The sequence below is a fragment of the Euphorbia lathyris genome, chromosome 7 (genome assembly GCF_963576675.1).
Source record: "Euphorbia lathyris chromosome 7, ddEupLath1.1, whole genome shotgun sequence".
NCBI classification, from domain to species: Eukaryota; Viridiplantae; Streptophyta; class Magnoliopsida; order Malpighiales; family Euphorbiaceae; genus Euphorbia; species Euphorbia lathyris.
In genome coordinates this window covers 8,958,168-8,982,742 of record NC_088916.1, presented here as the reverse complement: position 1 = coordinate 8,982,742, position 24,575 = coordinate 8,958,168, and the positions used below count along the sequence as shown (strand labels likewise).

Sequence of the window (24,575 nt, the reverse complement as noted above, 5' to 3'; positions counted from 1 at the left end):
CATGTGAGAAAGGTCATGAATCTAGATCAACACAACAGATAAGCATAAAGCGATAAACAGATAACACAATTGTTTTAGAAGAAGATACGATAATATATTATCTCAACAAAGCAAGAAACATATCAGCAGCAAATACTAAGTTTACACAAGTTCAAATATCTATCGCCTAATGTTGACAGAAACTTGGTTCGATTTGAGCTTGGTTTGCTGACTGGACTTTGTTGTATCTTGTTGCTGAGATTGTGTACTGGGAGGGACAGTAGAAGTGGAACCATGATGTTTCTTCGTTTGAGTTCCTGCTGGGTGTTTGTCTTTCTCCCCCTTTTTTCCAGCATCAATAGGCTGAGGGACAGCAGCATAAAACTTCCCTTGATCAACAACACGAGTTAGCAGTGTTGAATACTGTTGGAGTTGGCTCATACTGTGTTTAAGTCCCTCAAAAACTTTGATACCACCAGCCATGTCGGATGCCGGAATCTCCATATGAGAGCTGATGACGCTGAGTATGAACTCAAGTGACTTGCCCATCCAGGTAATGGAGTCTGTCATTTTGGCGTAGGACTGATGATACATCCTGAGCAGTGCAACATCATAGTGATGGCGCTGATTGGATTGATGTGTGACATGCTAATAAGTAGACTTGGCAAGTTGGAAGATTTCAGATGACTTCTCCTGGTCGGTTTGCATCTCTTCTCTGGATAAGTTGAGCATGTGAATAGCTTCAGCGATTTGCTCTATAGTACATTGAGAGGAAGAGGAAACCAAGTCTCTAGTGGCAGTCGGCTCTGTGAAGACTTGAGCTACTTGGGCTGACTGAGCTACTCTGGAGTTTGCAGTAGATAAACCATTCAGCTTTCCTTCAATTGTATCCATGTGGTGCACCATGTGCAGATGAAGGTTAGCCATCTTTGTAGCAAACTCCTGCTTTGGCTGCTGAGTGACCATATCGGTTAGCACGCACAAAAGCTCCTTAAGACTTTTGAGTTCAGTTAGAAGTTGCATTATGGTGCTCAGTTGAGTAGGCTCAGTAGAATGACACTCAGCATCAGATGCATGAGTGCGTTGTATGTCTGCGATCAGTTCTTGAGCAGCTTATAGGATTCTTTTCCCAGAATGGGAAGTAGTCAGGAAGCTCAAGGGGTCAGCTAATGGATTCTCAGGAGTTGAACTCTGGTTGGTAGCAGGTGTTTGGACATTGGATTGCTCACCAGGAATGGAGGTGCCCTTATGATTAGGTGAAGGTTGAGCAATGGGAGTGGTAGACTCAGTGTTGAGGTCAGCAGCAAGTGCTGACTGATTTGCTAACTGCTCAGTAGGAGGATTGAGTGGTGCAGTAGCATTATCTACCTGCTCAGTATCATTCTGGAGCTGAGTATGGACTTGTGGTGGAGTCAGCTCGAGATTGTCCTGAGCAGGAGTTTTCTCACATACTTGTTCATGTACTTGAACAGTAGGTTCTTCGATCACTTGCTCAGTTGAGGCATGAGCAGCGGTGTCGGTAGACTTCTGACCTTGAGGAGCATCAGCTTCGGCATGTTCCTGACTGTGAGAAACATATGCTTGTTTTTCCTTGACTGGCGTGGGCTTTGCAATTGGTTTGGAAAAGAAGTTGAAATCCAAAGCAGTCAAGTCGACAATGGGGTCACCCAGTGGAGAGTCATCCAGAATATCAAACACGGGTGGTTTGCATGACTTTCTTTTGAATCTTTTCTCACTCCCTTCTTTGGATAGATTTGGAGAAGGGATTTGGTCAGGAGAAATGGTGTTTGTTGACTCAAGATGGATGTCCTCAGCCTCAATAGTTGTTGGTAACTCAGTGTTAGGCTCAGTAGCCGATTCTTTGGCAGTTGAGTTGCTCGGTGCACTCTTCTTTATCTTCTCAGCAAAGACAGACTTGTTCTGCTGACTACTGGGAGTTTGCGTACTTTTATCACGTTCCTGAGCTCGGAGGAAGAAGGAGTCATCTGGAACAGTAAAGTCCAGAGGAGTTGCGTTCAATGGTGTAACTCCAGAAGCCTTCTTCCTCTTTAGGGGTGGCTCAGTGTCCTCTGGTTCATCCTCGATCTCTTGAACAACATGTCATTTTTAGGAAGCCTTAGCAGGCTCAGCTTTCTTCTTAGCTGACTCAGCTGGAGAAGGTTTGGCCATTACCACTTTAATTCTCTTGGCAGTCTGGATTGCCGGCTGAGCTTTCTGTGCAGCTGACGTGCCTGCTTTTCTCTTTTTCACTTTACTTGGCAGCTCAATTTCCTCTTCATCTTCTATCACTATTTCCTATCCTTTCTTCGATTTTGATTTGAAGGGAAGACTGTGTGCTAGTCCAGCTAGGATCTCAACGGTGATTTCCGTCCCCACTCTGATCTCTTCACCTTTGAAGTTGATCTTATGATCCTTGAGGATCTCGGTGATGAGTGATCCCATTCGAAGAGCTCTAGTGCTTCGTTGAATTGCCCAGATAAAAAACACGGGCATGTTCAGGGGTTTGTACTTCAGCATGTGCCAGAGGAAGCACTGCTCAAAGTTGGATGCGGAGGATGTGGCGTTGACCTTTGGGAACAAGTAGTTGGTCAGGAGATAGTGGGTGTGTCTTTGATTTCTGACTAAGTGAGGTGCATGATACTTCACCTACATATCCTTCTGGCTTACAGAACTCAGCTTTGTACTTGACTCGTTTATAGTCATTTGTTTTCCTTAATTCAGCTCCTTTCGCCTTTAGGTCTAAGAGTATGGACATGTATGAGGGGTCAATGATGATTTGTTTGTTATTGACGTATGTGACCATGAAATTGGCATCGCCTTTTGCAACCAGTAAGTTTGTGTAGAACTCAGTCACTAGCCTCGGGTAAGTCAGGCCGCTGAGAGAAAAAAGTTTGGTCTATCCATTCTTGGATATCCAGTCGCTGTAAGGTTTCTCAGCTTCAACAAAGCTCTTGGAGAACCATCGTGAAGGGATGACATCAAGGCCTTCAACATCTGAGAACACGGATAGAAAGGTTCTCTCTTTAGGTTTCTTACTCTTACTATTCTTCGTTTTCTAAGAAGGAGTTGAGTGCTCAGTGTTGGGGTCAATGCCAAGGATGCTGACTTCATCCATGGGTTTGTCATGCTGACCATGACCCGTCTGAGCCTCATCTTCTTAGGTCTCATCATATTCCTGCTCAGGTGGAGAAGCAGGATTGATGTCTGAGCAGTTGTCTTTGTACTGGTCATCGGAGAGATTCTGGGAATCAGATATGGTGTTCTTGAAGACTTCTTTGGAAATGCTTAGAGATTTGGGATTTGAGAGAGATATAGTTTGTGTGCGAAAATCAAGCGTAGAAAGTAAATAGTGAGAAATCTTTCACTATTTATAGCCGGTAAGCGTTGATTTGATAGGTCGGGGAGAACAGTGGGAATTTGAACCATCGATAGTTAGTTATTACTAACATTAATTGCTAGAAACAGCGTGTGGTTTTACTAATGATGACGCTTACGTCATCCTAGAGGCTACTAAACTACGCGTGCAAACCCTAATTGCGCAAGTTGCTTTACTCAGCAACGTAGTTACTCAGCAGTTCAAGTGCTAATGTTAGTTTTATAACTTTGTATGGTAAACTCACTCAGCATGCATAGTCACTCAGCATGTATAGTCACCCAGCATGAATTATACTTAAAATTTATTGAAGAGGATTAAACATACTGATAGCTTCTCTCAGTATGTTGAATTGCTCATGAGCCAGCGGCTTGGTGAAGATATCGGCAAGCTGCTCATCCGTTGGGACGTAGGTCAGCTTGATCTCACCTTTGAGTACATGGTCTCTGATGAAGTGATGCCTTATGCTGACATGCTTCATTCTGCCGTGCTGGATTGGATTCTTTGATAGGTCAATGGCACTTTTGTTGTCACATTTGACTTCAATCATTTTGGTCTGAACACCATAATCTTCTAGTTGTTGCTTGATCTAAAGCACTTGAGCAACACAGCTTTCAGCAGCAATGTACTCAGCTTCAATGGTTGACAAGGCTACCGACGACTGCTTCTTACTGAACCAAGACACAAGATAGCTTCCAAGGAAATGACATCCTCCTGAAGTGCTTTTTCGCTCTAGCTTATCTCGTCGATAGTCAGCGTCAGTGTATCCAAGAAGTGTAAAGTCATGAGTGTTGGGATACCATAAACCTGCATTCACTGAGCCTTGCAAATATCTATGGATTCTTTTTACTGCTATGTAGTGAGATTCCTTAAGGTTAGATTGATATCTAGCGCAATAACATACTGAGACCTGAATGTCCGGTCTACTAGATGTTAAGTAAAGTAAAGAGCCAATCATACCTTGATATAATTTGCTATCTACTGACTTACCACTTTCATCAGCACAGAGGACAGTGTCAGTGCCCATTGGTGTAGATATTGGCTTACAATTTTCGATTTCATATTTCTTCAATATCTCCTTAGCATACTTCGTTTGACTGATGAAGATGTCATTCTTTCCTTGTTTGATTTGAAGTCCAAGGAAGAAGTTGAGTTCTCCCATCATTGACATTTCAAACTCAGTCTGCATCTGCTTACTAAACTCCTTGCACATAGACTCATTAGTAGCACCAAAAATGATGTCATCAACATATATTTGAGCCAGTAGGGTGTCTTTACCCTTTCTCTTAATGAATAAGGTTGTATCAGCTTTGCCTCTGACATAATTTCTAGTCAGCAGGAAACTGGTCAGCCTCTCATACCAAGCACGTGGTGCTTGCTTGAGACCATACAGAGCCTTTTTGAGTTTATAAACATGGTTTGGGAATTTAGGATCCTCAAACCCTGGAGGCTGATTAACATAGACTTCCTCATTTATAACTCCATTAAGAAATGCACTATTGACATCCATTTAAAACAATTTAAAATTCATGGAGCTGGCATATGCGCATAATATTCTAATTGCTTCAAGCCTTGCCACTGGAGCGAAGGTCTCACCGTAGTCAATACCTTCCTGCTGACTGTAACCTTGAGCTACAAGTCTTGCTTTGTTTCTGACTACATTCCCTTGTTCATCCAGCTTTTTGCGGAAGACCCATCTCGTTCCTATGGTCTTCTGGCTTCTTGGATTTGGCACCAAGTCCCAAACTTCATTTCTTTTAAACTGATCAAGCTCTTCTTGCATTGCTCCCATCCAGAACTCATCGTTCTCAGCTTCTGAAAAATTCTTTGGTTCCAGAACTGAGACGAATGCTACATTGCTGAGGTATCTCCTGAGTTGATTTCTTGTCATCAGGGTGTTCTCAGCAGCATCGAGAATGGCGCCTTCAGAGTGTCCTTTTGGGATTCTGATTTCTTTCGGTAGTGTGATGTCTTGGGCTGGTTGTGTTTCAACAATCTCTGCAGGTATAGATTGGTCAGTGAAAATAATTTGAGTGTTGTTTTTACCTTTGGTCAGCCCTTGAAGTGGTAACTCAGCGGCTCCACTTTGGTCAGCATCTGCTGAGTATGGTTCATCCTCAGTCGGTTGACTGACCTTCCCTGCAGGGTTAGTTTCATCGAACTCAATGTGTACTGACTCTTCTAAGACCTGAGTTCGTTTATTGAAAACTCTATATGCTTTGTCATTTGTTGAGTAGCCTAAAAAGATAGCTTCATCAGCTTTTGAATCAAACTTAGCAAGGTTGTCTTTGGTATTTAAAATAAAACATTTACAACCAAAGGCACGAAAGTATCCAATGTTGGGTTTTCGTCCTTTCCAAAGTTCGTAGGGAGTTTTCTTCAATATGGGTCTGACTAGAGCCCTATTGAGTATATAATAGGCTGTGTTGACAGCTTCGCTCCAAAAGTACTTTGGAAGCCTATTCTCACTCAGCATTGTCCTGGCTATTTCAACCAACGTTCTGTTCTTTTGTTCAACTACCCCATTCTGTTGAGGAGTTCTAGGAGCAGAGAAGTTATGGTCAATGCCGCTGGTTTCATAGAACTCAACAAACTGTTGGTTTTTGAATTCTCCTCCATCATCACTTCGGATGTGAGCTAGTTTTAGGTCTTTATCATTTTCAAGTTTTCTAACTAATGTTGAAAATGTCTCAAAGGTTTCCTCCTTGCTACTCAGCAAGATGATCCAAGTGTACTGAGAAAAGTCATCTACAATGACCAAGGAAAATCTCCTACCACCCAAGCTCAGTGGCTGGACTAGTCCGAAGAGATCCAAGTGTAGCAACTCTAGTGGACGCTTAGTTGAGACGATGTTTTTACTGTGAAAAGATTTTTTGGTTTGTTTTCCTTGCTGACAAGCGTTGCACAATTGATCCTTTTCGAACTTAAGTTCGGGCAGTCCCTCAACTAATTGCTTTCTTGCTAATTTGGCCGGGAGGTCCATGCTTACATGACCAAGTCTCATGTGCCATAGTTAGGAATTTTCTTCCTTTGAGACTAAGCATATATTTTTTGAAAATTTCTTTTCTAAATTCAGCATAAAGACATTGTCAACACGAGGGGCGGTTAAAATCAATTCATTTGTTTTCCCCTCGAGTATTTTACATCCAGTGTCATCGAATATAACCTTTCTACCGCTATCGTACAGCTGAGCTACGCTCAGTAGGTTATATTCAAGTCCTCTGACTAGGGAGACTGACTCAATAGTAGGATTACCACCAACGGTTCCTGACCCTAATATCTTACTGTTGTCCTCTGATAAGACTCTAGGAAGTGCACTAGATACAAGTAATAAAGTGATAAGTTAAGTATCGTCTCCACAGGGATTGAGATTCAAATCTATATTAGAAATTGTTGCTAAACAGCGTGTGGGTCAAACAGGTTTCTCCTTTTTAATTTGATTGTTTGATGTTGGTTACTTAAGATAAAAGAGGTCTAATGCCGTAAGAGATATGATAACTTGCTAATGATTTAAAAGATAGAACAGGCTCGACACTGCCGAACAGGTTGTGCTAAGCCTTACAACATTCCAATGAATACGAGATAATGCCATTGAAGTCAAAGTATCAGTTTTAATGCGAGCTTAAGTCAACTTTTGTGTGTTCTTAAGTTCCTAAGATTTACTAGAACCTTTAGCGTCCTAAAGATACGTTCTTTCTTGCATTAAGATCGAAACTGCATTTCTGATTAAGAAAACCCTTGACACAACCATCTAACTGGTCAGCTTCGAGGTTGGGAAATTAATAGAGATATCAGTGAAGATGCAAGCAGTGTCCTAACATCCATCTATCACATGCATAAATGCCAAAGCATGAAAGTTAAATCCTCATCAATCACAACATTGGCAAAATACTAAACATTCATTGAAAATGACATAAAACTTACATTACCGGCTCGGCCTGGCCGTGCCCATTCAAAATGGACTACTCACTCATATCGAGCAGTGAGTAATCGATCGTTCTTGAAACCTTCAGAGACTCCATCCGAGCTCTCTTTTTCTTTCTTTCTAAAATAACTATTCTATCTCTAAAACTACAAATGTTCCGAACTGCCTATCTTTCCTTTGCTACGCCTACTTAAAGGAGAAAGACAGGGAAAAAATTGGTACATCCCGAGTACCCTTCCAGAAATTAAGTCAACTAATACTAAAACAAAATAAACTGAAATGATTAAAGATCCTTTTTGACCCTTGAACACTCAAGGGTCGATACTTCATGTCATCATGCTTCTTTGAGTAATGCCACCTTAACACTTCTCCACCTGGTGCTCTGTCTCTGCCTCTGCCACCTCTGATCTGTCGCTGTCCATCATTGAATAATCCGGCATTTGACCGTTGGACTTAAGAAAGGCTCCACTCCTCTTTGGCAGTAGCGAAACAAACTGTTTCCAGTGTGTTTAGCATTTATCTTTACTAATCTGCATAAAGACACTAATCAGTCCTTATTCTTTGCAATATAGCATAAATAACACCCAAATTCCCTTATAAATATCATGTTAAACTTAGTCAATTTCATGCCTAATAAATACCCCCAAATTGAACATTTGCTTGTCCTCAAGCAACAAATTGTAAGAAGGAATCAGAAAAAGAGTTAGGAATGAAATTTGTTTCAGAGAATGAGAAAGGGGAACAAAGATTATTTTGTGCAATGAGGAAATTAACAGATGCATGCTAAGATTTCACCGAAGAGTTAAAGCTTGTTTTAAACATTGTGTCCTTTTTGCTCGAGAACTTCCTTAAATCTTAAAATTTAGACTCCCTCTTTCACAAGGAGTTACCTACTCGCCAGACATGCCTCACTAAGGAATGAAATAATCCACTCACTCTCGCATGGCATTTACTTACCACAGGAAAAAGAATGCGATTTCACTCCTCAGCTCAGTCACCACACCCTTAGGGTGCGAGTTTGCCTATTGGTCCCGAATCTAAGGGTCAAAGTTCCTCCAGACATAGTCCACATGACTTTATAAAGGTTGTAATGTTAGGCTTAGGTTCTGGTTTGATAGTGAAAGGCTATTTCCGTGTATGAACTCTGTCTTTTTGCAACTTATTTAACCTACACAGCCTTCAATGATTACTGTTATTCACCCTTTTAGCTCATCTACATAACCTGTTTCCTCATAACACATTACTCTTTTTATTATTTTTGAACAGTCATTAAAGGTTCCTTCCTCCCCACATTATATTCCCAAGTCCTTTCAGTCTTTTCCTAAGCAATATTTGCTCAACCGCTTACATTTGCATAACTTAAGCATGTGATTTTATTTTAAACAGTTGGTTTTTCGAAGCACAAGACAGAAATCAGGGTGTTTAGAGTTATAAGTGAAGGGAGAGGGCTATCATTCGTGGTTTTTCAGAAAGAGCAGGTCATGGCTCGACTTGGTTGTCCTAATCATTGGAGTGCAAAGCACAGGTGGATTTTTGTGTAGCAGAGAGGGAAACTAAATGCCTTTTTCCTCCTATGAAAGTCAGAACTAATCACCATTTCAACAGGGCACCAAGGCAAATTCTCCCTAAAGATAGTGAGCGCTGGCCCTCTCAGAAAAGAATCAATGCATACCATAGATGCATTCTTAGGCTCAAGTTCTCACTATATTTGGGGAAATGCAGTAGGGCAAGGGTTACTAATTTTGAAAGAGGAATTAAAAATTTGAAAATTTTTGGAACTTCCTGATTTGGGGATACAAAATGCAAACAAGCAAGTAACACTAAAACACTACATCAAAACACGCACAGTCTGTTCTTTGATTCCCACTAAACACAAAACAATCGACTAGATGGTGAATAAACAGGTGGGAGAGAAAATGAAAACAAACATCACAATAATTACCAAGGACATATGCAACAGAGATTCTCAAGGGATATTTGCTCTACATCAAATCACTAATTTAAACAAACAGAATTTAAAGCATTTATCATGTCATGCCCGCATAAATTGTGATACACAATCCCCACCCCCAAATGAAAACAAAACATTGTCCTCAATGTTATTAACACGACAGCAGATTGTAGATAAGTGAAAGCATAATAGTACAGGCAGAGCATAACTTGATAGAGTAAGGGTGTTAGAGGTTACCAAATGCTAGGACAACGACTATCTGGACAGATCGGGCGGGTTGGGAGAGAGAGGAGTTAACCTCTCTATCCACAGTGGCAGGAATGCCCTCCCCTTTCGAGGACATACCAGCATTAGCATTAACATTAGCACTAGCAGGTGTTGTTGGGGTTTTGTGTCCTATAGTCAATTGTTGCAGGATACAAACTTATTGTAAATGAATTGTTCTTTATATCATTTGTTTTAATGAGATATATGTTTTATAACTATATAAAGGCAATCCCTTTTAAGCACTAAATAAAGTCTAATAAAAAGAAATCCGTAAGTTTGTTTAAAGTGATTATAAAGTGTTCATACAAGCATGAAGTGAGACAAAACTTTATAATAAACTAATAAACTTAAAACCACCCCAAGTCGAGTGATATGTTTAGGATTGATATATCACTGTTGAGACTTGTATGTAATAATGTCTTCTGTCCGACAAAAAGCTGATCTCACAAGCTTCATATATACAGATATCTGGACAGTTACATAGATCCGATGAAACGTTGTTCATTAGGATTGGGGATCCGATTTGAGATAACAGGATGGGTAGATTCATCCTTGTCAACTGTTCATCTCATTGGTATTAATAGGTATAACTAATCCTCAGACTCAAAGGAATGTTAATTGGTCCCACGATCCTTAACAGAGATGACTCTAGGGTGTGAACTGCAAAGGTTGGGTGTCATAGGAAGTAATTTCAGGATAGTTATACATTGGATTGAGCATTTATCACTCCCGATTAATGGGAGATACATCCAAGGATCGCTTGTGGAAGACTTGACTCTAAACCCTTGCAAGGTGATAGCTTAATAGTAGAAATACAGATTTCACTTAACCTATCTTTTTGAGTTGACTCGGCCAATAACAAGTAAAACGAACGTCTCGCTATATGTGACTTGACATTACCCATAGTCATAAGATTCAGTTCAAGGATGTAGTTGATAAAGGATCGTATTATACCGTAACTAATACGGAAGGGTTAACGACAGAATCAACCTGTCTTCTTAACGGACTCTGGGGGAATGATTATAGACTTGCCAATAACATACTCTGTACATCATTCCGTTATGCAAGGGATTAAATATAATTCTTGAAGAAATTAATTTAATAGGTTGCATACGGCCAGAAGTAGTAAGGACCTAATGGATCACACATAAGACTTGGAACCAAAAGAGAGATGGATGTGATTAATAGATGGAAGCCCAATTGAGCCCAGTAAGGCCCAAATACAAGGAGGGGGCCGAAATTTGTATGTATTAGTAAGGGATTGATTTTATTCCATTAATCCTAATTTGATTAGGATTATGAATTAAATTAATTAAGAGATAATTTAATTAGGAGTTTTAGTTAGATTAATATTCTCCTATTATTATCCAATTAGGTTATTTATTATTATCCTAAATATATTAGATATATAGTGAGATAATAATTAGGAATCCTTTTCCGAATTGGATTCCTATTAAGTAACCTATTCCTATCTAACTAGGGTTTAGATACAAGCTAATATATATACCCCTCCCTATAGTGAATTTCGACCAAGCCCTAAGCCTCCCCACTTGTGATTTTCGAAATTGCTTAGAGAGAGAGAGAAAAGAATTCTATTCCCCAAGTTCGTGGACAAGAATTCATACGGCATTCCATCGATTGATTAATCTTATTCATCCCTCTTTCTCCTTGATCTTGTGTTGGTTAATTAGAGGCAATCTATTTTGGTTGCATCTCATAAGGGTTGATTTCATCTTAGCCTCACCGTATTAAACTTTGTGGTTGGAACCTCGGAGAAGAATTGTGGGCGCTTCTTTAACAACGGTAGATTGTTCATCGAAAGGTATTCCTTCTTATCCCTCTTTATATGAAATAACGATTAACGGATCCTATGGTTAAAAGGAAATAGGCTAAAATTTTTATATTTCCGCTGCTATACCTTAGCCCTAATTTCCTTCAGTGGTATCAGAGCCATCGTTAAATCCGTTATTTCATATATGAAAATATAGAAGTTTTCAATAGGATTGAATAAATATTTATGGTTAGGATTAATTAACAAATTGTTTGGTTAATTAATTCTAAAGATAAATAAAGTTTTGATTAATTGTTAATTAAAACTGATTATGCTTATGTTCCTAATTATTTCGGTTGATAATCATTATAACAAAATCTATTAGTTTTATAGTTAGGTTGATAAAATTAGTTTTATTAATTCTAAATGATAAAACGGAAATCTATTATAGATTATCCTATTTCTGAAAACCGTTTTAAAAATTATTTTAGAACTGATATATATATAAATATATATATATATATATATATATTTAATATAAAAAAAATATGACAGCAGCCCGAGTCGCGCCCCGCGTGCCCTAAGGGCTGCTGCCAATCGGCAGCAGCCCGCCCTCGGGCCCGGCCCGATACCCACTTGATTTTAAAATAGGTTTAAAATCGTTTTATGTTAAATGTATATATATGTTTCAGAAATTAATAGTTTTCTGTTTTGATTATCGAATGAATAATTCGTTTAAATGTTTGTTTTTACAAATATGTAAATCAAAGTGTTAAATGAATTAAAATCAAAATAAATGGGACGAGCATAATCAACGTTTTATATGGTTATATTAATCTAAGGATTAATATAAAGATACAAAACGATTAGAAGTAAAATTAGATGAAAGTTAATTTGACGAGTTAATGTGATTAACCTAAATATTACATAAGCCGGTTATGTAATCAACCAATTAAATTTATTTAATTGAGTCTATGCATGTTTGGAGTTATGGACATATTTGGACCCTCTTTTAGTCTTTTGGTATTTTTGAAATAGGGCCTGCGCGTCCTGCCTTTCTACTATCTATTGTAATTTCTCCTCTCATCTGATTCCCTTCAATTCAATTGAAGTTTTCTTATAGTAGTATAGAAATTAATATGTAATTTCAAGGCGCCATGGAGAAGACGGAGGACCTAAAGAGAAATATGTAATAGTTAGTATTTCCTTAGGTTTGGCCTTTTATTCCGTCTCTGGCTCGACGGAATAATTTAGATAATGTGTCCATAACGCCAATGTATGTGAATGTATGTATGTCTGATGTATGCTAAAGCAAATCAAGACTAAGTTAGATTATGAGACTTAAATAAAATCCCTCATTAAAAAGTTAAGTAAATAAGTAAGTTATTAAAATCGGTTGCCCCTCCCTAATATTATAATTCAGCCGGCAGTACTGGGGGCCTTTGGGTTGTTGAGTAAACTCAAGCTCGGGGTCTTATGGTAACACCTGAATTATCGAAAATCATTTTTCATGAATATGGGGTAATACTTAAATTAGATTATGATAATTGGATGAGTAAACTCATGTTGTCATAAACTAATGGGCAAAACGGTTGGGATTAATATGAATAGCATATTAGTTACTAATGTGGTTAGTAACCCAATAACCTAGGAATCACATTAGAGATGTGATTGATTATATGAATCTACCTAATGAATGAGACTAGCTTGTTGAGTAAACTCAAGGCGAAATCTCAGGAGTTAGGATCCTAGCTCACTAAAGGATTTGTGAAATTCTTCGAATTAATATGGAGGGCTATTAATTTGGCAAAATAGTGGGAGCAATCTGAAATAAATTAAAAGGCCTATAACTTTAGATTGTTATACTTTAAAGCAAATGAATGACATACGTTTACTCTTTCTCACTCTCAGTTTAATTAACCACTCTTAAAATCATGACTAACACCAATCTGCAAAATACATTTACCGATAACAAGTTGAATAGTTCAAACTTCACCGACTGGTATCGCAACCTCAAAATTGTTTTGAAGTTCGATAAAACAGGGTATGTATTTGATACATCGATACCCCTATCCCTGAGGATGATGCTCCCATCGAGGAAATCGATGCTTACCAGAAGCACTAGGCTGATGACGATCATGTCGGATGCATCATACTTGCATCGATGACATCGGAATTACAAAGGCAACTATGCCTGTTCCATCATCATGCACCTAAAGGAATTGTTTGGGAAACAGACCAGGTGCGAACGCTACGAGATATCCAAGTTGCTATATCGTTGCAAGATGCAAGAGGGCACATCTGTAATGACACATTGTGTCAAGATGATTGGCTACATTACCAAACTTTCTAGTATTGGATTCGCGATGGATAATGAACTAAGTGTAGACTTAATTCTTCAATCCCTCCCAAAGAGTTATTCATAGTTCAGCATGAACTATCAGATGAATGACTTGCAAACCTCTCTTGAAGAGCTTGCAAATATGCTCAAGTCAGTTGAGCCCAATATTCGGAAAGACAAGGCTATACCAGCTCTTGTCATAGAGGGATCAAAGAAGAGGAAAGGGAATTCTCCCAATCCTAAACATCCCAAGAAAGGTAAGAAAGCCATGCCCACTAAAGTTAAGGGAAAGGAAGTGAAGAAGCCCAAAAGAAAGTGCCACTATTATGGTGACGTGGGGCATTGGAAGAGAAATTGTTCTTTGTACCGAGCTACCCTCCAGAAGGGAAAAGCCGGTACTCCAACATCTGGTACACTACAAGAAAATTGACTATTAATGAGAAAAAGTTAACGAGAATAAAAATTATTCTCATTAGAAATATAATTTTAATCACTTCAATGAGAATAAATTATATATTTTATTATTAATCACAAAACAATTTATTTATTTAATTTTATTCTCATTAATACAAATTTCTTACCAATTTATTAGATTTGACTTTTTATTATTCTCATTCTTTTATTTGACTATAATATTAATAATACATTTTATTCTCATTATTTTCTTCAAATAATTACCCTAAAATTTTAGAATTACCGCCAAGTTTTTCTTCTCCCAAATATTTAGTTACCGCCCATCTATCCCAAATAATCCCTCCAAAATCTTTTCCCCAATTTTCGTTCCCAATTTGAAAGCCCGCACAAATTCCAAAAGACAAAAGCTCAAACAGAGACACAGAAAACCCTTATTCCAAAAGTTCAAACAAATCTCGACCTCAATCCACGACTTTACACTCAAACCACCTCAAATTCATATTGACCTAAATCACTATTCGTCTCCGAAATCTTCTCCGCATCTTCTCCGACACAGAAAACCTAAATTACTACCCGTCTCTAATTGCAGATGTGTTAAGCACGAAGTTTCTGCGACTCTCTACCACTAGTAAGCTTTTCTCTTTCACTTATAGCAATACTAAGTTTTTTGTGTCCTATTTTAGTTTAGGGATAATAAATGGGTCGGTTTGGTTTGTCTTTCATCTCTTCCTTTTATTGTCTGATTTCTTGAATGTTCAAGCAGGTATTCCTCCGAAGCACCCTTGCTGCAGTGGCACTTTCGATTTTATAGATATGGAAGCTGTTATTTTCCTTTGCACTACCATTAAAGGTAGTTTTCTGGGCATTACTATTGAGATGCTTATTAGAACGATTTTTCTTCTTAATTTTTGTGGAAACATGTTCCCAATTTTTGTGAATCCGGTTTTATAATATCAAGTAACCATTTAATCCAAAAGCCAAAAAAAAAAACACGGAAAAAAATGAAAGAGAGAAAAGAAAAGAACATACTATTTGGTTGATCTCCATGTGCTTATCAATCACTTGGTTTCCCTTGCTAGTTATTATCCTAAATATTGTGTTTCTGTATCATATTCATCTGTTAACATTTGTAGCTAAATATTATGAGTTAAGCCTTGGGGTTAATGATTGTTTGTTGGTTAATTTGTACAATATGGTGTAATATTGAGGTAGGAAGAATATATTGTTTCCTGTTAAAATAAATAATATCATTTGCCATTAATAATTGAATAACATAGAACTGCAAATATATGTGTTAAAGTTGGATAACATTATGGAATAACACTTGTTAACATTTAGGATTACTCCGAGTCTAGCTGTTTATGGAATAGCACTTGTTGACATGTGCAACTTTGGCTGCTGCAACTAGTACTTGTCTTCCTGTCATTACTTTCTTCTTTGCTCTTTTGGTGAATTGTGCAATATTTTGTTTTTAGTGAATCATTGTGCAATATTACTCTGAGTCTAGATGTTTTGTTGAGGGTGAGCCTTGGCGTAACGGTAAATGTTGTTACCGTGTGACCGAGATGTCACGGATTCGAGTATTAGGAGTGGCCTCTTACCAAAACAAATGGCAGGGGAAGGCTTGCCACTAATACACCCTTGTAGTGGGACCTCTCCCGGACCCTCGCTTAACGGGGACGCGTAGTGCACCGGACCGCCCTTTAGTGAATCATTGTGTTATATTGGTGCTGGTAAATGTGTTATTTGTATATTTGTTTAGTTGGAGCAATCAAGGTAATTTACAATTACTCAAGTACTTATCACCATTTGATGAAGAGATAGAAACTGTCAAAAGTTCTAGATGATGTTTTTCAGAAAATTATAATATAGAGACAAGAATAGCTTGATTGACATTTGTTCTCTACATTACTATGGTTTACATTTGTGACATCCTGCTTTATTTGTTTATAAGAATATGATTCTGCAGTGATGTGTTATAGTGATTGACAACATGTTATATCAAAACTCTAATCTAATCCTTGAAGCAATTTTTCAATGAATGTCACCAATTTCAAAACTCTACTTCTCTCTCTGTACTTCTTCATTGCTCTTTTCTATCTTTGTCTTCTCTCTTATTCCCTTCTTCCCTCTCAGTTAATCTAAACCTCCCTTCAATTTTGGTTTGGATACCTTTCTTTGTTGTTAATTTTCATTCTGGTTGGGTATTGTCATCTGTTCATTTTAGAGTGAGGATTCTATGAATTTGAGGTGAAATTTGTTGTGTTTTTCTTTCTAGAAATTATTGTTTATGTGAAAACAGATCGAGTTAATTTTGGTTTCTTAAAAAACGTAATGTTTTAGAAACTTCAAGGCTTGTACATTACAAAAATGACCTGATTGGTATACTGAACTTTGGGATGTCTCATTATTGATGAGATGAATGACTAATCACTATAATTTACAAAAAGAAAAAACAAAAACAAATGCTAAACATAATAAGGTAACAATATACTCTTGTTTCTTTTTAACAAAACACTATACTCTTGTTCAATTCATGAAATAATAGTTTACTCTTGTTCTTTTTTTAACAGAACAGTATACGGTTGTTTAATTCATTAAAACAGTGTTGTTGTGACTTTGCTTATTGTTGTGTTGCTTGTTAGGAATAATTGAAATTACGATAAACGAAAAATAAGCAAACACACAAGAATTGTTAACCCAGTTCGCCACTCGATTAGAATGACTACGTCTGGGGGCACTACCAAGCCAGGATATTTCACTATAATGAATGAGATGCAGATTACAGAGAAAGAGGTTACATTTATACTCCTGAAACCCTAACAGGCCGAAACCCTAGTTGGATCGCTGCAGTTGGGCCCATCGCTTCAGTTGGGCCTATATATTTTAGTCTCCATAAGCCCAACAATCTCCCACCTGGAGACTAAATCCGTCATCTGATGGTAGTGCCATGCCTTTAACTTAATTACCAAGGCCAGCTGAAGCCATACATAGCTTCAGCTTCTCTAAGGTTACAACCTTAGTCAACATGTCTGCAGGATTCTCTGTGCCTGCAATCTTCATCAACTGCAATATCTTCCTGTCCAAGAGATGCCGTATGTAGTGATACTTCAACTCTATGTGCTTTGCTCTTGAGTGAAAGGCGGGATTCTTTGCCAAATGAATGGCACTCGGACTGTCGCTGTACAGAACAGGATCCTTCTGATTCTTTCCCAACTCACGCAAGAAATTCTGCAACCATACCATCTCCTTACTGGCCTCAGTCACTGCAATATACTCAGCTTCTGCAGTAGACAAAGCCACCACCTTTTGCAGCTTTGAAGCCCAAGAGACAGCAGTACCACCCAATGTGAAGACATATCCGGTTGTACTTCTTCTCTTGTCAAGGTCACTAGATGCCAAATCTGCATCCACATATCCTGTCAGCATAACTTCCTTGCCCTCAAAACATAAGGCCTGTTCAGTGGTTCCCTTCAGGTATCTCAAAATCCACTTTACTGCTTCCCAATGCTTCTTACCAGGATCTCCCATGAAACGACTAACAACTCCCACAGCATGTGCAATATCCGGCCTTGTGCACACCATTGCATACATCAAGCTGCCAATTGCTGAGGCATACGGAGTTCTCTCCATCTGGACTCGCTCTTCTCTGCTCTTGGGTGAGTCATGTTTAGATAGCTTGAAATGGCTACCCAAAGGAACCGTAGCTGGCTTGGCATCTTGCATGCCGAATCTAATCAAGACCTTCTTGATATACTCAGCTTGTGAGAGATACAACTTTCCAGCCTTCCTATCTCTTTCAATCCTCATGCCCAGAATCTGCTTAGCTTCTTCGAGATCTTTCATAGCAAACCGCTCAGATAACTGCTTCTTCAGTTTTCTCACTTCTCGAGCACTCGACCCTGCAATCAGCATATCATCAACATATAACAGTAAAATTATGTAGCCTTCATTCAATTTCCTGAAGTAACAACAATGATCAGCTTCACTCCTCACGAACTCAATTTCGTGCATGAATCCGTCAAATTTCTTGTACCACTGTCTTGGAGCTTGTTTCAAACCATACAAGCTCTTGTTCAACTTGCACACCAGTTCAGCGTTATCAGACTCATAGCCCTGAGGTTGCTTCATATAGATGTCTTCATCTAAGTCCCCATGAAGAAATGCTGTTTTTACATCCATTTGCTGCAGCTCCAAATCTTCTGCAGCTACCATACTCAACACTAAACGAATAGTAGTAAGCTTCACCACTGGAGTAAAAACGTCAGTATAATCTATACCATACCTCTGCTGAAAGCCTTTCACGACCAGCCTTGCCTTGTAGCGCTTGCTACCATCAGCCTCTTCTTTGATTCTGAAGATCCACCTGTTTTATAGAGCCTTCTTACCCTTTGGAAGCTCAACAAGTTCCCAGGTGCCATTGGTCATCAAGGAATCCATCTCATCATCTATTGCAAGCCTCCACTTGCTCGCATCCTCTCCACGAGATGCCTCCAAGTAGCTTTCTGGTTCACCACTATCTGTCAGCAGCATGTAGTTGCTTGTAGGCGTGTACCTGTCAGGTGCTCTACGCTCTTTGGTGGATCTGTGTAGTGTAACCGGTGGAGTTTGGGGTTCTCCTACCTCCTCCACAACTACCTCCTCCACAACTGCCTCCTCCACAACTACCTCCTTGCTCCCACCAGAATTCGTGATTTCTAGGTCCACGACCTCTGGTTCTGAATTAGCAGTATCAGATGCTCCCAGACCATCCTTGTACATCATCTGCTCATTGAAAACAACATCCCGACTGCGGATAATCTTCCTGTTCTGACTATCCCAGAACCGATATTCAAAATCATCACCACCGTATCCAATGAATGTACATTTAACAGACTTCGCATCTAACTTACTTCTCTCAAGGGGAGCAATATGAACATATGAATCACATCTAAATACTCGCAGAAAAGACAAATTTACCTACTTGCCACTCCAAGCCTCTTCTGGAATGCCGCTCTGCAAGGGAGCCGATGGCCCTCTGTTGATCAAGAATGCTGCAGTGTTAACTGCTTCTGCCCAGAACATCTTCGGAAGTCCACACTTCAGTCTCATGCTTCTAGCACGCTCACATAGAGTTCTGTTCATTCGTTCTGCAACTCCATTCTCCTGAGGAGTTCCTTTCAAAGTCTTCTCCATGCGAATTCCATTCTCAGCACAGAATTCCTTGAATTCCTTAAGCTCATACTCCCCACCATTGTCAGACCTCAAACACTTTACTTTCAAACCTGTCTCATTCTCAACCAGGGCCTTCCATTTTCGAAAGGAATCAAAGGCATCAGATTTCTTTCTCAGAAAATAGATCCACACTTTCCTAGTGGAGTCGTCAATAAGGGTCATGTAATACAAAGCTCCACCAAGAGATTTCACAGGTGCAGGACCCCATAGATCGCTTGTGAATTAACTCCAACCTTTCTTTCTTCAAAGTTCTGCCACCTTTAGAGAAACTGAATCTTTTCTGCTTCCCAAAGATGCAATCCTCACACAGCCCAAGATCAGCAGATTTCAAACCCGGCAACAGACCCTTTGAATACAGCACTTTCATCCCCTTTTCACTCATGTGACCAAGACGACAGTGCCACAAATCTGCATTGACATTCTCCCTCACGACATCAATGCTATTGAAAACGTTGTCTGTTAAGTACAACGATCCAACCTTCTCACCACGGGCAACCACCATGGCTCCTTTGGTCATTTTCCAAGCACCACCTGCAAAGATTACACAATAACCTTCATCATCCATTTGCCCAATTGACAACAGATTTCTCTTTAGGCCAGGAACATGCTTTACTCCAGACAGCTTTATCACAGATCCATTCGGAGATTTGATCGAAACATCTCCCTTCCGTACAATCTCCAAAGGCTCATCATCAGCAAGATAAACCTTTCCGAATTTCCCAGGGGTATAGTTTTCCATCAAATCTGCACTACTACATGAATGAAACGAAGCTCCTGAGTCTAATACCCAAGACTCCAAAGGACTTCTTACACTCAATACCAGGGCTTCTGCTCTGTTTCTGCAGTTGAATTACTCAGAATCAACGCATCACCAAAATCCTCGCTGGCTGAATTCACTGACTTCTCCTTCTGCGGTGCCTTACATTCACTCTTGTAATGACCATTCTCATTACAATTCCAGCACTTGATGTGGCTCTTGTCCTTCACAGGTTTCCCTCTCCCTTTGGACTTAGACCTGCCACGATTCTGCTTTGACCTGCGATCTGACCTGCCCCGATTCTCTGCATTCAAGGCTGATCCAGATGTGTAACCTGACTCTTTCCTGCGAATCTCCTCGCTTATAATCAAGTCTCTGACATCATCAAACCTAAGTTTTCTTTCCCTGCTGAAGCACTTAGGGCAGTAACCGTGCCGCTCCAACTCTCTGGTAAAGAAGATAACAGAATTAGGGCTAATACCTCTTCGTCGAAATCAATATCTACAGAACTTAATTGAGTGATTGTCATATTAAAATCATTCAGGTGCGTCGCCACTGCTACATTCTCTGTCATCTGCAGATTAAACAGTCGTCGCATCAGATGAACTTTATTTGCCGCCGAAGGCTTCTCGTACAACGAACTCAAGATCTCCAACATCTCCTTCATGGTCTTTGCCTTCACCGTGTGATGCGCCACGTTTCTGGACAGCGACAGGCGAATCACGCTCATCGCTTTTCTGTCCAACAGCTTCCACTCTTCATCATACATATCCTCCGGCTGCTCACCCAGAGGCTGGTACAGATCTTTACCGTACAGGTAATCCTCGATCTGCATCTTCCAGAAATTGAAATCCGAACCATCGAATTTCTCCACAGGGGTTTTTCCGTCTCCCATCGTAATTAACCTCGCTCTGATACCAGTTGTTAGGAATAATTGAAATTACGATAAACGAAAAATAAGCAAACACACAAGAATTGTTAACCCAGTTCGCCATTCGATTAGAATGACTACGTCTGGGGGCACTACCAAGCCAGGATATTTCACTATAATGAATGAGATGCAGATTACAGAGAAAGAGGTTACATTTATACTCCTGAAACCCTAACCGTCTGAAACCCTAATCGCCCAAAAAAGCCCAAAAAAAAAAATTTTGGGCCGATGGCTGCAGTTGGGCCTATATATTTTAGTCTCCATAAGCCCAACATTGCTGTCATAGTGTATGTTGACTTTGAGACGAATCACCTACAACACTTGTACCAAACCTCGTTCTTATCATTTTTTAAAACAGAACTAGGTACTAGTTCTGTTAAATAACTGCGTTCAAGTTCTGTTTCAAGAATTGGGAAACAGAACTGGTAATCCAGTTCCAGTTATGTTTTCAGAATTGGGAAAGTGAACTACAAACCCAGTTCCAGTTGTGAAAACAGAACTGGGTTCCAGAACTGGGAAACTGAATCCGAAACCCAGTTACAGTTCTGTTTCTAGAGCTGGGGAGCTGGTTTCTAGTTCTGTTTCCAGAACTAGGAAACTGAACTGGAAACCCTATGGAAAGAGGTTTGGTTTTAAGTTGTTCGTCTTCCTAATGAAAATCACAACCTTTTAGACAAATTTAAATCATGTTTATCAGTTTCATGATAGTGTTGTTAAGAGAATGCAAGGCTTAAAGAAGAAGCTTCTGATCTTCGACAAATGCTCACTGATTCGCAAAGTACTAGTCCTTTCATTGCCCATCTCAGAGATGAATATTATCTAAGTCGGATGCACGATGACCAAAACTGGAAATATTACATTTTAGGTTAGAAGGACCTCTTCATCCATAAGCCAAAGAGATGATCACATTGTAGAGGTTACTGTAATAGAAACTTTGATTTTGCAACCAGATGACAAGGTGCAAGTGATGGCTTTGCAGGTTAGTTACACATGAGTTTTCCTTAAGCTCCGAGTAACAATCCTCGATATTAAATCACTGTCAAGTGTTCATCCCAATTTCCTATTTCTACTTGTACAATTTTAAACATATTTGTCGAGTATGAGGTTGGCCTTCCGTGAACTTAGTATGGTTCTACTCTATTCTTTATTTTCTGCACACACACAAATATGCATGTATATGTGTCTTTCATGGTTCTAAAATTTCTGAGTTGTTGTTTCAATACTCATCAATAAGTATTTATTCATCTTTTCAGTTAGTTCCTTTCAGAGACGTATTCTTCTTGACATTATCAAGAAGCATTCTGTGAATTAAGTCCACAATCCAATAAGAAAATAGCAAACAAAACGAAAACAACATAGCAAAGCAATGCTAAAATTGATATTTAATCAACTATTTACAGACTTTATTTTAAGATAGGTAAATAGCTGATGCTTGGCATGCTGCTAATTGATGGTTGTCCTATTATAAACTGCTTTTTTCAGCATATATGCAGTATCTCGTTTGTATAGGGGAGGAAAGCAACATACGCCCAGTCCGGAGATTGATGTGTTTATGAAAGTCATCATCTAAATTTTACAGGTCTATGCCTACTTCTTTAATGTTATCCTGGTTTAATATTTTTTATAATTGCAATGCACATGCTTCTTTTTCTGGTAACAAAGTTACAATGGACTATGTGCTCATAGTGCTTGGTCTTGATATACGTTCAGAGGCACTAGTAGGCAATGGTATATCGAGAGGTATTTCTAGCGGTTAGAGGAAAAGGGTTGCCACTGGTCTCTCTCTCCTTTCTGTACAATGCATGTCATTGAATAGTTTCTAAAATTCGCTACACAATTACTTGAAAATATAGTTTGAGATCTTCTTTTTCCTTCTAGCTTTTTCTATTCTAGGTGCACAAGTTGATGAATGAATCCACAATTAAGGTTTTGGGACTTATTTAACCTTTTAAGAACCAAAGTTTAGTGTTATTGCTGTTGTTGAGACAATATTTTCACATACATTCCTTTGACCTTCTATTTATTTATGATGCTCGATTAAATAACTCTAGCTTCAAATTATATCTCAAGTTGTCAACCCAACCCTTGCTAACGATGCATGCTAGTTGTAGAACCATGTATTTTGCTTGATTATTAGTTTGCTGAACTAAAATTTGGTCTATGGTGGTGGTTCTCTGTATTGTTTTCATCAAATTGATGATAGCTGGTATATAATCATGCAGGAGAGAGGATTGTTGGGCCAAGGAAAACAATGTTTATGGATGAAATATCAACTGGACTTGATAGTTCCACGACTTAGTGTTCTTTGAGTCATTAGATTTCGACCAACACTGCGGAAAAGCATTGCAGATTTTCTACAAAAGGTATTGTCTCCTCCAATTCTATATTCTGATTGATGTGCCTAACATAAGTTGTTACCAAGTTACCTCGGAAAAGGATCAAGAACAGTACTAAGCTGATCCTTCAAAGTTGTATGTGTTATGTGCCTAACATTAATGGTTTTCAAACTAGTTGAAATGGTATGAGCTAGATTTCTTTTTGTTGTTATGTGTTATTTTCATGTCCTACCTGATATTGGGTCTATTAATAATTGAATATATGCATGTTTAGATAGTATCACAGAGGAGTATTTGACCTTGTGATATTTTCTGTGCATTATGACCCCTAGTTTCTAGATACTGGTTTGTTAGTATGAAACATTTTGTGTATAGCTTATTTCTTGAAGAATCATCTAATATTCTTATTCTTCTCTCTACCTTTAGTTTGCAGTTTGAGTTGTTTGAAGATCAACTTCATTCTTCATATTAATCATGTGTAGCAACTGCGATAACTGTGTTACAATGTTCGATAACCGTGTTACAATGTTCGATTTTTCATCACGCTCATCCAACCACCTCCCTCTAGTCCATTGTACCTGGCTAAGCCTTTGTCTCTGCAGCAGTGGCTGAAACAGAGGTTGAAGAAAGCAAAGGATAATTTAGGGGAGATTGAGGAGATGGTACTGGACACTCATAAAACATAGGATCCATACTAAGATTCAGAGGCATATAGGGGAGATTGAGGAGATGGTACTGGACACTTGATTTACTATAAGGTACACATGTGAACAATGGTTTAAAGATATATTCGGAAATGAAATAATCATCTGTTTTGTAGTTTCTTTCTGATATTGGCCATATGATCTTTTTAATTAGAACACAATTTTTTATTTTTTTGGTACTGCTAATTAGGTATATTAATTACAGGGCTTGCATTGTGTAGGTTGTTGTTTGTCCTACAGCGGTTGGAATGTTTGGCTATGCCATGTTTGTTCGAGTCAGGCATCCGAGTAGAGCTTTTATATAGGATGTTGATGCTCATTGTTTACCAATATGTAAATCCAAACTATTGTGTTGCTGATGTAATGCATTTGCTCTTTCTTCTTAAATAACCAGAATATTATTATATAATGTAAATATTTTTTTTATCATGATAAAATCTTTAATGAGGGGTTTTTGAATCATTATAAAAGATTCAATGAGAAGATTTTTAATTATTATATAAAAATTAGTGAGAATATTTCTAATTATTATAAACAATTCAATGAGAATAGTTTTTATTATTATAAAAAATTATAATGAGGCCAATTAATCTTATTATATATAGTGATAAT

At 38.6% G+C, this 24,575-nt stretch overlaps 1 long non-coding RNA gene across 1 annotated transcript; it reads left to right on the top strand.

Moving 5' to 3' along the window:
- The first annotated feature begins 14,413 nt into the window (after positions 1-14,413).
- Positions 14,414-24,351, top strand: LOC136201166 (uncharacterized). The gene is made up of 6 exons (XR_010673708.1): positions 14,414-14,649; positions 14,785-14,871; positions 22,406-22,502; positions 23,146-23,286; positions 23,686-24,017; positions 24,185-24,351. It is a non-coding gene; the product is annotated as an uncharacterized lncRNA (long non-coding RNA).
- The last annotated feature ends 224 nt before the right edge of the window (positions 24,352-24,575 follow it).